Below are 17118 nucleotides of genomic sequence, written 5' to 3' on the forward strand. Positions count from 1 at the left end.
AACATGAACAGCATACTATACAGAGGGATCCAAGGCAAATGCATTTTGAGACGGACCCAAAGTCATTTCAATGCATTAATACATGACTGCTTTATCACATACTCTCCAGGCTCTGGTATCTTCTATGTGGTAGAGAAAAGGAAAAACGAGACGTGAATCCCACTACTTCTCACCCACCTTCATGAGCAGACTCAATATATTGGCCACTTGGACAGAAAGAGTGTTACAAACAGAATCAAGCTGACAGAGGATGAATGACATCTTCTTAATCTGGAGTAGGTGGCACGAACCAGGGTTCCTGGCTCGAAGGTTGGGCCACTTACACTTCACGACAAGAACCCTGCTTTAAAATCTTTAAAACTTTATTTTCTAAGTCATCTGTTCAGACATTTTATGACACCTGTGTGGCAGGTGGGATTCAAACACAGGTCTACTGGCCTAGAGTTGGGACACACCCAACAGCCCCACAGGAAGGGTTTATTCTCTATTTAAAGAATTTCTGCACCTGAGAGAGGGTCAAATCCTGAAAACTACTCCTGATAGTGATTTTGTGCTAACAAATCTCTGAGTTTGTGTGTGTGTGTGTGTATGGATAATGGGTCATGATGTGGTTTGCTTAGCTGTAACAGGCCCCTTGGTTGAGGACCTTGTCAACACTGTGCATTTGCATGAATAATTGCAACCTGCTTCTGATATGAGAATCTGAACGATGGATAATGCTGGAGCCACAGTCACCAAGTTGGTGTCAGGATCTGCAGGAATACAGGCAAGCAAGGAGCTGAAAATAAATACAAAACTAAAGGGTCATAACATCTAGCAGCTGCATCCAAACCTCTAAGAGATTTTCAGGTTAAATAAGAACTGTTTTCATTAGCTGCAGGATCAGTAACTTGCTGACCATAGGTTTATGATTATTAGCAAAATAAGTAGAAGGTGAGATGAGTCCATTTTTGAAATGCAACAAATTGCTACTATCTGTAGTACACTGTCTCAAAGGCTCATAGAACCAGATTCAATAGTAACTTACAAAAGGGAATTTGATAAATTATTGAAAAGGAAGACAATTTTTGCAGGACAAAGAGTGAAGGAGGAGAGAAGTGGGAATGAATAGGACAGCTCTTTTAAAGAACACAACCAGCATAGGCCAAAGGGCTCCCTCTGTGCTGTATGATTCAATGCAGCAAGCTTGAAGGGAGTTGTGATCTCACTCAGCACTGTACTTGTTCTATTTCACTCTTCCATGTCTCAACATTTAGGTACCAAAAAGGTCACACTGATGGGAATTTGAGAACATAGAAAGAAAACAGAAGATATTGTCATTATTCTTCATGTTGTCATGTGACCACTGCTTACAACAATCAGCAGACACTCTATTCTGTAAGCTGGTTACAGACTCCTCAATTAGTGCAACAGGCGGCTGAATAGGAAGGCTTGGTGCATTTTTGCTATGAAAGGGATAACAAAGGTGCCATTTTCTCTGCTAATGTGGCTAGACAAGCAGTCTAAAAAAAAACATGTGCAGACTTGCTGAATAGGGTCAGTGTTGACTGACAGACAATTGAAGTGACAAATTGTTTAATTGTCTTTTGCCAAGAGGGCAGCATTCAGCAATTATGGTGAGCAGTGAAACAAAAGGTTAGAGGTTAGAAGACATGTCTGACCCACCCCATTTCCCAACCCCACCCCCACCCCGTGCCTTGCTGCTGAGAACACAGACTTAGCAGAGGAGAGTGAGACATACTGAGGCCCACTAACCATCACACTACCCCCAAGAGCTGCACAACTGAAGACCAGAATAAAGTACGTTCCATTCTTTCTTTTGGATGATGCTCATATGAAGTGCCTTGGAATGGTTTTCCTAAATTACAGGCTCCAAATAAATGCAGATGATTGTTGTTGCTGTTGGTGTTAAGACTTGCACATCACATCAGCCCTTCAGTACCCGTGTCTATTTTGCAGAAGCTTCAGATAGATAACATTCACAGCCACAGGGAAGAGGGGCTGGGGGAAGTGCACTTGGTGTGAACAATCCAGAAATGAGTAGAAGAAGAAAATGCTTTGAAAAGAAATCTTTCCCCCTCAAGGAGAAAATCATGTCAGGTTCTCGGACACGCCAATCTGTACAATCTATACAGAAGGATAGAACACCGAGCCAACACTGAACAGAATAGACCTGGCAGCTGTCTATCAGCTGCGTCATTTCCCCCACTAACTCTATTGTCCAGCCATTATGAAGCATTTTGGGATGCTCTGAGGATGTGGTAAGTGGCTACCTAAATGCATGGGTTCTGTTGGAAGAAATTGCTGACAATTGAAATGTGTTTCAATTCTAGTGCATTCAAAGTGCAATATTTTTATTTGTGCATCAGCTTTGTGATGGCGCAGAAGGAGTGAGCACAACAGGAGAATTTACATAGTGTTATTTTTACAGAAATTATGAAAACTACTTTGAAAAACCCTCTTCAGATTTTGCCCACAAACGTAGGAATTCACTGCCACGACCATCATCCCACCCCATGTTTTATTTAGCCCATAGCTCTACATTGTCAGAAGGTGATGTCTTATGGATGAGACATTATACCAAGTCTCTGGCTGTCCTGTCAAATTGATGTCAAAGTTCCAATGGCACAACTTCATAGAAGAGAAGGCAAATAACCTCCAGTGTCCTAGCCAATATTTGTCTCTTGATTAACATCACAAAAACAGGTTATCTGGTCAGTATTATGTTACTGTCTGTGACATCTTCATTGCACGACTTGGTTATTATTGTAAATCCTGGACGACAATACCTATTGCACATTAAAGTTCTTTTTTGGCTGAGAAGTGCTTTGGACACCCTGAGGTTGTGAAAGATGCTGTGTGAATGCAAGTCTTTTGTTTCTTTGTTTCCAATAGAATGCAACAGGCAGGATTCTCTGATTCAAGGGATGTTTCAAGTGCCTGGAATCTTCTGCCATGTCCAACATGGAAAATAAAAGGAATAGAATTCTGTGCTCTGTTTATATGCAATTATTTCTTCATTGTTGCTGGTATTGCAAGTGGGCAACTCAAACAGTGCAGCACTACCTCAGTACTGAAGCGTCTGCCAAAATTTTGCGCCCGAGTCTGTAGAGTGGGAAACTTGACCCACAACCTCTGACATAAAAGCAAGTATGCTGTGCATTAAGTCATGGTCAAAAAGAAAAATTTAACCTTTTGCATTATTTAAAATATGAAAAATCATCATGCAAAGCCATACTCAAAAGGATTGCAAGGTATTACTTTGCCCACTTACACAGTTGTACATTGCTTGAATATTTCAATTCAATACAATCTTTGTGATGGTTTCAAAGTCTGGTTCCATATGTTGTAGCTTTTCCGGGCAGTTTCAATTATTAAAACAACCTGATTCCTTAATTCCCTGAGTTTTCTTAACATTACTAATTTGCAGGTAGATAAACACTTGCAAAAGCCTTTAAAAATATAAAAGTGTACTGTGTAATTTCCTGCTGTGAATGAGACTGCTTATTCAACAAATTTGTCACGTCAAAAATCTCATTAGCAAACACACTGGAGTGTTATTACTGCTATACTGGAAACCACCAGGTCCTGAACTGTTCCTTATCATTTGGCTGGATTATGTAACCATGTTCTCCTGCAGATGAATTGTTGGCAAATAGTGACAGAATTCTCCAGATCTTCGAAAGTTTCTTGTGATGAATGGTGGATTTGACAAGCGATTAAACAATGTTTACACAGCAATGACCTGCTCACTGACACTCAGTTTGGCTTCTACCCAGGTAACTTCACACCTGCCCTGACTAAAGTCTTGGTCAAACATTGACAAAAGATCTGAGTTCATGATGTGAGGTGAGAGTGATCAGCCGTGACATCAAGTTTGCATTTGTATAATTATTTCCAAACGAAGATAGAAGGAAGGAAAAGAAAATGAACAAAAGGCTCCTCCATCATATATTTTCAGAGCTTATTTTGGAGATTCTTTCAGTGGAGGCAGGCAGCACTGGTATAAGTAATATCAAGCTCTAAGGAAAATAATTCTGGTTATTGTAGATCAGTCATCTTAGTCCAAGAACATCACTGCACAAGTTCCTAAGTACTGTGTCCAAGACCCAACTATCTCCAGCTACTTTATCATTGTTTCATCGAAAGTTCGGGAGAAGTGATGTTGGCTAATGATTGTACAATTTCCAGCACCACTCATGACGTTTAAGATACTGAAGCAATCTGTGTTTTAAGCAGTAAGACCTGGACAACATGTGGGCTTGTGCAGATAAATGGTAAGTCATGTTCATAGCAAGTAAGTTTCAGGTAATGACTGTCTCCAAAAAAGAGAGAAGCTAATCATTACCCCTTGACAGTCAATGGCGTTACCATCAGAGAATCTCCCACTATCAATAACCTGAGGACTACCACTAACCACAAGCAAAACTGCACTTTTAATATAAATACTATCGCTAGAAAAGCAGGTCAGAGGCTGGTTATTCCACAATGAGTAATTCAACTCTTGTCTCCTGAAAGCCTGTCCTCTAACTGTAAGGCAGAAGTTAGAAGTATGTAGGTGGCGGAAGTGGTGGAGAATGGTACACTGGGTGCGGAGGTTGGTGGGGTGATATGTGAGGACAACAGGGATTGTGTCTTTATTTTTGTTGGGGGGAGGGGATGTGAAGGCAGAAGTGGGGGAAATGTAACAGATGTGGCTGAGGGCATTTTTGATCAGCGTAGGGGGGAAGTTATGGTCCTCATTTATGTGATAGGGCGTGCACGCGTGTGAATATTTGTGTGTGTGTGTGTGTACGCTCACGTGCACGCACATGATTTTGAAAGTGAGCGAGTGTGTGTGAGACAACAAGGGAACCTTGAGTCTGGGAGTGAGCCAGACACAGGCAGACGCTTCCCTTTTTCTTCTATCAGTTTCCTCAAATGCACTCTGCACACAAACATTCCTATGTGTGCACTTGTAGGTAAGAATTAACTCATTTAAAACAAACACATCCATTCTTAAGTAAAACGAAGAACCATAGAGATTTCTTTCCAGTGTTCCCTCAACCTAGTACGTTAATTTAGCTGTTGTGCATTTCAATGGACTTGTATTTGGGTCTTTACATTGTAATATTCAGGACATCATATTCCAGTAATCACCAACAGTCCCACAAGCAATGTATGTTGGTAACCTACCAGATGGAGTGGTCTAGTGGTAGTGACCCTATCTCTGAGCCAGAAGGTCCCAGCTTCAAGTCCCACCTGGTGTGGAGGTGTATGGCAACATGTGCACAAGTTGATGAAAGATCAAAACATTATGAGAAACAATCAACCTTGTTCAACTTCAGTGGTAAATGCCATTGTTTTTCACTCAGGGCCAATATAACAACTGTAGCATTCTTGACTGGGCAGAATTGAACAGATTGGGTCTGGTTTTATCCATTTAGGGCTACAGTTCTATTTGTGCTGACATAGGTTAGCAATTACTTTTAAGAATGATTGTGCTTTTATTCTGCTTTGAAAAAAAAAAGTCTTTATTTATTTTGGTGAATTTCGTGGCATTTTCTGTGTCTACATTTACAATAGTGAGGCAACCTTGATCATGTTTTAAATGACCATAAGAGTTGTCCAGCGATTAGATAGATGTACACCATTTACAGGTGGACACAAGATGCACACAAAAGGGAATGGACAGGAGGCTGGTGCATTTTAACAGGGGCTGAAGATGCACACGATGATATAATTGTTATTGTATTTTATTATATCAGCCGATGTCATAGAATGCAGTTTTTGAACTCATGGGTCCCTGCCAATCTCTCCTTGATATCATAAGTTACAACCCTGTATGCTGTCATGAGATGTGAGCCCGTGGCTCTGAGCATCTGACGTCTGTAATTTCAGTCCAGAGTGGAAGACGTGCCATACATTTAGACTTGTTTTAAGCCTACTCTTTTGGCCTCGTTGAATATTGATTAGGCCACCACAAAGTCACCCATGAGCTGAATGACCCAACATTGACATCTGGTTCCCCACTGCTCTGCCTGTTCCTCAGATTTCCTGTCAGACTGAAACAAATAATTTTCCTTGCATGAGAAAAACTTGCTGTGCTTTCTATCTTCATAATCTATTATATCTTCAATTTACTTTGTTGCTTCCATGTTCCTTATTTGAGAGCGCCTTGTGTAGACAAACATTTCTAGCGGTAGATGAAGCTTCCTGTCCTTGGAAAGTGACAGATTCTTGCCCGTCCGTCTAAAATATCATTTCAACTCAGGAAATTGCTTGGTCCTGTCCTGATTTGTCATTAGCAACGTCCTAAGTGGACCAATAGTATTAAGAGCACCGACTTCCCACTTTACCCCCATCTTAATAGTCCCAGTACAATCCATACTGAAGGCTCACCCAACAGCCCAGGGGCATACTTAGCCACACTCAGCAAGCACGTTTCCTTAGTTAGAGTTGAGTTAATGATTTGAGTTGGCATGGTGTCAAAATCACCACAAGTCAGTGACAGAGCAGTGAGGGGGAGGAGGTAGAAAGGTGGACAGATATTGGCTTCACGGAAAAGATTCACCCAGAACTATTGTATTCTCTCCCCTGATTCAAGTCTCACATTTCTGAAGTGGTTCAATGAAGATGGGTTGCTCATGTTTGTTGTAGTTCCCCATGGCTGAATATGACAAATGGCTAGGAGGGGTTTTCTTTTTAACTGACATAGGCAATTGTAGGAAACTTTAACTGATGTAGCATTTCATAAAGGCCAAATCATGGCCTTCACAGACAGACAACAAAATGCCTCTGAGCCATAGAGTCATTGAGATATATAGCACGGAAACAGACCCTTCAGTCCAACTCATTCATGCCAACAAGATTTAATATTTAAATCTAGTCCCATTTGCCAGCATTTGGCCCATATCCCTCTAAACCCTTCCTATTCACGTACCCATCCAGATGCCTTTAAAATGTTGTAATTGTACCAGCTTCCACCACTTCCTCTGGCAGCTCATTCCACACAGGCACCACCCTCTGTGTGAAAAAGTTGCCCCTTAGGTCCCTTTCATATCTTTCCCCTCTCACTTTAAATCTATGCCTGCTTGTTTTGGACTCCCCACCCCAGAGAAAAGACCTTGCCTATTTACCCTATCCAGTGCCCTCATGATTTTATAAGCCTCTCCCTGTAGCTCAAACCATCCAACCCTGGCAACATCCTTGTTAAACTTTTCTGAACCCTTCCTAGTTTCATAATATCCTTCCTATAGCGGGGAGACCAGAACTGCACACAATACTCAAAAAGTGACTGAACCAATCTCCTGTACAGGCACAACATGACCTCCCAAATCCTATACACAATGTATGGACCAAATGCCTTCTTCACTATCCTATCTACCTGTGACTCCGCCTTCAAGGAACTATGAATCTGCAGTCCAAGATCTTTTTGTTCAGCAACATTCCCCAGGACCTTACCATTAAGTGTATAAGTCCTGCCCTGATTTGCCTTTCCAAAATGCAGTGCCTCAGATTTATCTAAATTAAACTCCTTCTACCACTCCTCAGCCCATCAGCCCATCTGATTAAGGTCCCGTTGTACTCTGAAGTAATCTTCTTCACTGTCCACTACAATTCCACTATAGTGTCATCTGCAATCTTACCAACCATACCTCCCAAGTTTACATCCTAATCATTTAGTTCAATGACAAAAAGCAGTGGACTCAGCACCAAACGTTGTGGCATCGTGCTGGTCACAGACCCCAGTCTGAAAAGCAACCCTCCACCACTACCTTCTGTCTTCTACCTTTGAGCCAGTTCTGTATCTGGATAGCTAGTTCTCCCCGTATTTCGTATGATCTAGCCTTGTTAACCAGTCTACCATGAGGAACCTTGTCAAATGTCTTACTGAAATCCATATAGATCATATCCACTGCTCTGCCATCATCAATCCTCTTCGTCACTTCTTCAAAAAAACTCAATCAAATTTGTGAGACACGATTTCCCATGCATAAGCCCATGTTGACTATCCAAAATCAGTCTTTGCCTTTCCAAATACATGTAAATCCTGTCCCTCAGGATTCCCTCCAACAACTTGCCCACCACCGACATCAGGCTCACCAGTCTTTCATTCCCTGGCTTTTCCTTACCACTTTTCTTAAACAGTGGCACAACCTTAACCAACCTCCACTCTTCGGCACCTCACCTGCAGTTATCAATGACACAAATATCTCAGCAATGGACCCATCAAGCTCTTCCCTCACTTCCCACAAATTGGGTACACCCAATAAGGACCTGGGGATCTATCCACCTTTACGCGTTTTAAGATATTCAGCACGTCCTCTCTGTAACACTGGCACTTTACAAGATGTTGCTATTTATTTCCCCATATTCTCTATCTTCCAACTCCTTCTCCACAGTAAGCACTGATGCAAAGTACTCATTTGGTACCTTCCCCAATCTCCTGTGGGTCCACACAAAGGTGGCCTTGCTGATCTTTAAGGGGCCCTATTCTCTCCCTAGTTACCCCTTTGTCCTTCATGTATTTGTCTTCATAAGATGGGACTAGAATGCAAACAGTCAGACTCCGATAAGGCATCTCAGATGAAAACCATCTGATTTGAACTTTCTGATTTTTATATGAAATAGAAAGGGAAAGCTTAACCTACCTGAGAGGTATTTTAAATAATGATAATTACATATTAGAGCAGACACATATTCATTCAAGAATAGAAGTTTATGTTTATTAGATATTGGGGTATTAAATTTCTGAAGGCAGATAGCCTTGGATGCAGAGATGAGTTTCAATAAATACCTTGATGAAATGTTTCCTCCGTCAGCAAGAAGGTTAGCACAACAATAAGTTGTAAACAAGATAACCTCATATGAGTACCAAAAGAGAAGTAACATAACGGGTGGGCAGAAACAATTTTGAAACAGGTTCACTGTCACCAATGGAATAAACAACTGCTGTTTCACAAGTCGGATAAGAGGGAAGCTGTTCCTGAAATTGTTAGCTTTGTCACAGAATCATAGTATTAGTATAACTATGATTAACTTAATATCGAGCTGATAATACAAATATTGCAATAATTGGTAGAAAATAACATCCTTTTAGATCTTCTGTTCCAAGATCAGCAAGGGATATGAATTGCATGACCGAATTTGAAAAGTCATTCGTAATAAGCAAGTCAAGATGTGGCTGGCAAATGCCGAGGAAGGGACATATTAATTGGTGTTGGAATGTGGTCAATAATCAAAAGAACCCAAGGACAGGTGATAGAGGATCTGGCAAACACACCCAGATGATGGGAGGGCCGATGTTGAACCATGAAGTTGTCCATCAATGATCATGTATTCACAGGATTGAATATGTAGGTGAGAGGGGATGTGGCGAGTACTGATGTCAATGCTGCATGTAACCATTGTAAAGTGGTATGTATAAATATCCTGTACATTATAGGAAAAGGTAAAATGTCACTGACCTCTGATCTGAGCAGTGCTCAAGCGGGTAACTGGGACCCAAGTGAAAGCCAGATTCCCAGCGGTGTCTGGCCTCTCCCACGAGTAAAAAAAGGAGCTTTCAATAAAGATTGACTTGTGCAACTGAACACAGGACTCAAACCCCTCTTTAAAATCCCTCTGCAACAGTGTTGCTGGGCTTTTAGCAAAAGGCCAATCGCAATTCTGGAAAACTTGGGGATGAATACTTAAAACCAACAGCCAGATGAAACGGTTTCCATTTACTCCACTCTTCAGAAGGCTTCCTGGTGTTTGTCACGGGATTTCACAAAGATTTGACCAACGGTGCTCCGCACCATCTAATTTCATGCTTTGTGGATTGTTTGGGAAAGTTTGGGCTGGGGGTTGAACTGGGAGCTCGCATGGCAGATAGGAATGAGCTATTTTAGCCTCGGGACCTCGCCGCTGCTTTTTCGAGCTGCACGCCCCATCAAAAACCTTGTAGAATTGAGGAAGCCGGAAGCCGGGGAGCAAAGGCTTGTGGTGGAGAGTCGGGGCAGGATGGTAATCTCGGGAAATTGTGTGGAAAGATCTGTTTCTCACAGTTGAGGAAAGTGATCATCTTTCAGGCCGGAAAGCAGAACCTGCGGAAAGGTGAGGAGGGCTCAGGCTGGCATTCAGGGGGCAAACCAGGAAGGATGGTGGGTCAGAAGGCTGGGAGGGTGCGCGGTATATCTAAAGATTTTCTCTAGACTTTGGGGAGGCAAGTCTACTTTTTCTTGTCCTGGCCTCACAAGCAGTGCTTCCAAAGGAATTCGGCTAATCCATCTGCAACTTGCTGCCAAGTTTATCTAAATCCTGGAAAACCCAACCGGAAGCAGTTCCATCTGAACCAGAATCCCTATTGAATTATGAATGTTATTGGTTTTTAATATAATGGTCAATACAATGGCGAGGCTCAAGATCCGCACCCTAGACCCTTAAAACACGCAGCAGGAGATGATGCAGAGATAGGAACTGCCGATGCTAGAGCATCTGAGACAACAAGGTGTAGAGCTGGATGAACGCAGCAGGCCAAGCTGCATCAGAGGAACAGGAAAGCTCCTTTCAGCCCGCTCTCCCACCCCACAAAAAAAGACTAAATTTGGTCGCTGGCAAGACTCATATTAGAAAGAAGACCACCAAGAAGTGATTTTGGGAAGATTTACAACTCTCTTTGGCTTTCAGCTCCAAAAAAGCCCCCTTCAAAAGCAGAGGAAGGAGACAAGGGCTTTGGGTAAATCCCAATTGTTACCTTTCACGCGTTTGCACTTTCACTCTTCAAAGGAGCCGGCCAGAAGTTCATGCCTGCAATCACCATTTACTCCTTCCAATCACTACAAACCCCACACAGAAAGGCAAAGCTGGTGATACTAATCAGGCCCCAGTCAGTCTGCCCCGATCAGTGAGGAACAAAGCGCCTTTCCCCACACCCTGACATTCACTGTTCAATTTTTCAACACAAAGCAATTATTGTTGGAATAATTTCGTTCCCAGAATCAGAACTGATTGAAGTAGCTGCAGGCTTCGGGAGTTAGGCCATTCCTTGCGGGGGACTAAACATTTTAAAAGTTTTCCTTTAAAATGCAACCTAGCTGACATAATTTAAAATTATGAGCAGTTCTCCTGCAGGTCTTATTAATGGATTCATACAATTTTTGAAGCGGCGGTTATGTCTGCGCGCATTGTAATTCGGGTGTACATGCAACATCTGCTTTGAGTTTAGCCAAAATCCATAGGTTTAACAGATTCGAGGTGGCCGAGGTGCAAGAGTTCTATGGAATGACTTCTATTTCCTAAACATCCCCATCAAAAACCACTGCTCAAAGTTGCAGTAAAGTTCACCATTTTTGGCCATTGGATTGTGTTCTGAGCGCTTTCACAAATCAGCGTTCTGTCAGCCGCAGCTCCATTGAATAGTGAAAGCGATTTGGCATTCAGTTCCCTCAACGACCTGCAGAGCTCCTGTCCTGAACAGCTCGCTCCCGAAACAAAAGAGGTTGCTGAGTCACGTTCGCCTGCAAAAAAAATTCCCCAAAGAAGCTCGTTATATCACTAGATTGCCGACAAGCATCATCCCGTGAGGTGGGCCACACAATACTGCCACTCTCTTGCTTTGACAAAACCTGCACTGTTTCAGACTGCCAAGTCCAAATCAACAATATTAATTTCCAGTGTGATAATGCTGACTGGCCTGTAGAAAGGCTGATGTGAGCTGTGATTAAGAAGATTAGCTTTATTCACTAGGTTCCAAAGACTGGATTTACTCTAAATTACTCATATTTCTTGATTTAATCTGACATGGGAACATCTGGAGTGCAAAGTCTGACTGTGGACTATCTGCATTGTGACAGTGCAATGAAATCACACAATCAGCACAGACTGTGGCCACTTGGCCTGTCAATCTGTGCTGGTTCTTTGAAAAATTTCTCTAATTAGTCCCACTGTCAGTTCATTCTCCATAGCTCTGTCTTTTATTTTCAAATATACACCTATGGTCTTTTGCAAGTGGCTGTTAAATCTGCTTCCAACCCCAACCCCCCATTCAGGAAGCACATTCCAGATCATTAAGGGTGGTTGTGTGAAGGAAAAAGTATTCATCTCCCCTTTTGTTTACTTGTTAATAATCTTAATTCTGTTCCTCTGTGCACTGATTCTCAAGCTTTTGGAAGCAGTTTTTTCTTATGACCAAAGCGCTTCATAATCTACTGCATCTCTGCTGAACCTCTGAGCTTTTGTGGCTGTTCATTTTTGGCATCACATCTTCTTCAATATCACCCTGTCATTTTAACCCCTGATCAAGTCACGAACAACTCCACACAGTTTGTTTTGCAGCAGGACGATGCAGGCTTGGTATCACACACCACTGAGTGCAGTCCCTGCTGTCTCACTTTTGTCCAGGGCTGAACTGTTCGTAACTGGGAGATAAGGGCCTTCTGAGGGAGTTTCCTCATCAACTCCCAGAGTCCTTGAACAGGCAATTCTGCCATTCTGTTCATCGCAGATATATTACAGTCAGGCAGACTGGAGATTATAGAGAAAAGAGGGGAGGGGAAAATTGCCTTCACAGATCAATGCAAGACATAGAGCAGAGGATTCCTGCTGAACCACTGCCACCTTTGTTAGCACCACAATATATCAACAAGGCACCAACAACCCTTCCACATTTTTTTTCAGCTTATATTGGCCAAGCTTGCCACAGAAGCTTGCCTGAGAGCAGTGCTTCAACTATTTTCAAATATACATTATTAAGGTCACACTATTGCCAAATACCCCACTTGCATGATTCATTCTTCAACTACAGATGGAAAACATATCTGTTGGAAGTGAAGTTGAATTTCTGCTGCACACCTGGATGTCAAGCAAGATCGCCAACTAAAATTGATTCAAACACCTTACCGTGTAGTCAGAGGCATTTCAGCCCTTCCTGACTGTGCCAACTCTTTGAAAGAGCTAACCAATTAGTCCTAATCCTCTAATCTTTTATCAGTGGGGTCTATTTTAATTGTGCATCATATGTCCGTTTGAAAGAGGGTGAATGTTTTCCTGGCATATGAGGAGTCAGGTTGATTTTTTTTTAGGATACTCCCAAACAAAGCCAGCAGATGGGCAGCAGTAGGGAATTCCAGATATTATGACCTAGGCCAGTGAAGGCAGAGCTGAGAATGGTGAGGCAAAGCATGCAATGTGAGGGAGAAGAAGTCCCTCAGGAAATAGAGAATTTGCAGAGGGTGGCGTGGTTATAAAAACAGGGAGTGGACCAAGGAGATCTTCCAAGACAAAAGGTCAGAGAATAAGCTTGTGGAAATGAGAGAGGTTCAGTTAAGATCCCATTTTACATCTCAGCTGATTTTATGCACCACTAAAGTCAATGGAGAGTAAATTTGAACTGGCAGTAGAACTGGGTTCCAACCTGAACCGGGGCCATTCAGGTCAAGATGGATTAAAATTGGTGGTAGACTTCTCTATGTTCTACCCCTAAGCAAACAGAGGAGTCACAATCAAGTTTTGAGAATTGTCCACCATAAACTCTTGGGTGACAGCTATTTGAGATGAAAGTCATTTCTTTTCAATTCAACATGGACATTTTTTTTGTTAATTTACTCACAGAACTTGGGCATTATTGGCTGGGCCACTTTTATTAACAATCTCTAATTACCTTGAGAAGGTACCTTCTTGAACTGCTGCTACCCATGTGGTACACATATACCAAACCTATTGTTCAGAATTGAGTTCAGGGTTTTGACATAATGACAGTGAAGAAATGGTGATATTGTTCCAACTATGAAGGACCAAGAAATTATATTAAACAGAACTATGGGTTGTTTGGTCTGCCAAAGGTTTCCATTGGGATCTGTACCAAATAGAGTGCTATGGTAGGAATGCGCCATATTTGACCTGGCGTTCTGCTCAGTCATGTAGGTTAAAACTTTGGAAATCTTCACAGGCTAGAGAAAATTGACAAAATATTAAAATCAGAGTCCTGGCAGTCATGAGAAAGTTAGGAGATAATTCTTCATGTCAACATATGTGGGACTCTTGTCCACAAAATTCATTCAATGTCATCTAAATTTATAATCTTTTAAATATAGTTTTGCTAACTTGTGGTTTTAAAGGAATTGGAGTCAAAGCAGATAAATGGAGTTAAAACACAGATTATTCACCATCCCATTGATTGGTGAAACAGGCTTCTCCCTGTTCCTATGTTTATCAGTCAGACTTTCCTTTTACAAGTGTTTGTCAGAATGTCTGCCTGTAGTTGTCAGGCCTCGGGATGGAAACACATCGATCACACCCATTGCCAGTATTCAGAATAACATACAGAAGAATAACATGCATTTATGCAGCACCTTCAATGCCAGAAACCATCCCAAGATGCTTGATGGGAAACAAAGTTTGACACAAACACAAACAAACATAATGTGATATGACAACACAGATAAGTGGAGAAGAAAGGGCAAGGCTGTTTGATAGTGAGGTTCAGGGGGGAGTTAACAAGTTTAAGGCCTGTATAATTGAAGGAATGACCACCAGTGGTGGCATGTTTATAATTGGGCATGTGCAAAAAGTCAAAATTAGAGGATTACAGAACTGTTAGAGGGTTGTGCGGCTGATGGAAACGAGAGAGAGATGAGTGAACCAATGGAGGCTTCTATAAGCAAGAAAAGAATTTTAAAACCAATGTACACTTGTCTGATGGCCAACATCAGTGACCAAACACAGGGTTGATGGGTGAACAGGACTTGGTGTTAATTAGGATAAAAGCAGGAGAATTTTGGATTAAATATCTTTGAGTTTCTCAGTCCCTATCCTCAATTTCAAAAACCAGAGATTCTCAAATTACTGTACGCGCACAGAGATTTTTTTTAGATAAATGTAATTGCTTACAGGAAAGCAAGAGCAAAATGTACAAGCATACTTTGACTTGACTTTTTTTTTACAAACAGACATTGTTTCTCCTTCTTTATGCTCCCTAAACTCTTAGCCGCACTCCATCACATAAAGGATTAGATATTACCCATGGAGTTGCTGACCAAAATCATAAGTTTGTCACATCTGACAAATGATAACTAAAATAAGACAAGCAAATGTAATACTTAAATGAAAGTGGGAGAGATAATAGGAACTGCCGATGCTAGAGAGAAGGGTCTTCATTTCTGAAGAAGGGTCCAGACCCAAAACGTCAGCTTTCCTGCTCCTCTGATGCTGCTTGGCCTGCTGTGTTCATCCAGCTCTACACCTTGTTATCTCTTAACTTAAATGAAAGCTGTGCTTTCTGCAAAACATTTTAATATACTGTCGTCAACATTCATTGTGAAGCTTTGATCAAACAAGGTCCTTGAATTGATGTAACAGTAAAAGATTACATCAACACAAAGGCAGCGAGATCTGCATTGGTAACCTAACATTCCCTCAATCACTTCTAACTCAAGAAAAGCCTCTAATTGTTACTTGGATGCATTTGTTCACTCTAATAACCTTGCTTAATTTTTCAACAGCTATCCTGTTGTTTGGGTGAAAAACTGACAGAGACAGCCCCTGTTATCTCCATATTTTCACATGAGGGTTTCAATCTATTGAAACAGTAAAGAACAATGGTGCCAATTTTGTTCAATGCTTGGAAGACTTTTGGCTGTATCAAGTGTACAGTTGACTGTGGTGCAAATGTCTATCAACGTCTAATTGTGTGCGCTTGGAGTGATTTACACTCAACCTGAGAAAGGAAAAATGACAATTGATAATGTGCGAACACGAAAGATCATTGAGGGACATAAACTATAAATCAAACTGATGAGATAAATTCTCAGTATCACTTTAAAGGAAGCAAAAATATGTTACCAAAATCCTTAAATGTGAACTCATGAAAATCAAATTGAGAACAGGTAAGTTAAGAAATAACTTCCATGTTTTTCAGCTATGGCTTACTTAGTAGTGCACTCTCCCTTACATCTCTGAGTTCAAGACCCAGTCCTAGGCTTCAGTATGAACATGAAGGCTGACATTCCAGTGTAGTGTTCAGGAGGTGCTGCACTGTTGGAAGTGTGCTCTTTGGAACGAGACATTGAGATCCAGGCCCCATGTGTGGTGTATGTAAAAGATTCTATGATATCATTTGAAGGAACTGATATCTATCATTCTATCCAACACCACAAAAACACATTAACTAATCATCATTAGTCTCCCATTTGTGGGAGTTTGTGAGAAATTAGCTGCAGTGTTTCCAACATTACTACAGGGACTGGATTTTAAGAAGTAATTTATTGGCTGCAAAATGTAATGAGATTTCTTCTGGTTGAGCAAAGTTCCATATAAATGTATATCTTCCTGCTGTACTCCAAGAATGAGAAATATTCTGACAGACAGGAAAGACAAATGATATGATATTCAAGATAATATTTGGTGAAACACAGGTTCACTGAGGATTGATTAAATCTGCATGAGCAATGATGGGGCCAAATGGCCCTTTCTATTCCATGAATATTCATCTACTGCACTCTCAAGTCCTTCCAAATGATGGGCACACATCCAACAGAGAGATGTAGCTTAAACAAAAGCAAATATATCACTGTTCCTTCATTGTCACTGGGCAAACGTCCTGGACCTCCCTACTAAACAATGTGGTGGCAACATCTTCACCGGGAGGACTCATCAGTGCCTTTTTCTCAACAGCAATTTGGTCTGGAGGAGGCATACTGATCTCATCAGTGATGCCCACATACCAGCTAGAACTTTTAAAATGGCTATCCTACATTTCTGAAGTAATGGAGTAAGTGTCAGTATTTTATTATGCCATTGCCAAACCTCGCAGCATACTAGTGCACGGCCCCGACAGCCAGCCAGGCCCTGGGGTTGACATGACTCAATTGTGCTGCCCCCTGCTGCCCTCGCTTGGATGGACCGCTCCTGAACAGACTTGGCATCAAGACTGGTACTTTCCGTACTATTTAGGTTCCAGGTTCGGTTCAGTACTTCTAGCAGTCGTCCGAGCTAGCAGGAGAGTAGCTTTATGTGGCACCGTGTATGTAATATTTGTTTATTAGTGACTGGCAGAAACTGAGCCGTTATGTTAAGTGAATGTGGTCACACGTTTAACGCTAATGACAGTGATGCAAATTGACCTTCCCCGCACTCTGCAACTCACCCAACTTCCCT

This window comes from Rhincodon typus, chromosome 40, assembly GCF_021869965.1.
Source record: "Rhincodon typus isolate 14 chromosome 40, sRhiTyp1.1, whole genome shotgun sequence".
Classification (NCBI taxonomy): Eukaryota; Metazoa; Chordata; class Chondrichthyes; order Orectolobiformes; family Rhincodontidae; genus Rhincodon; species Rhincodon typus.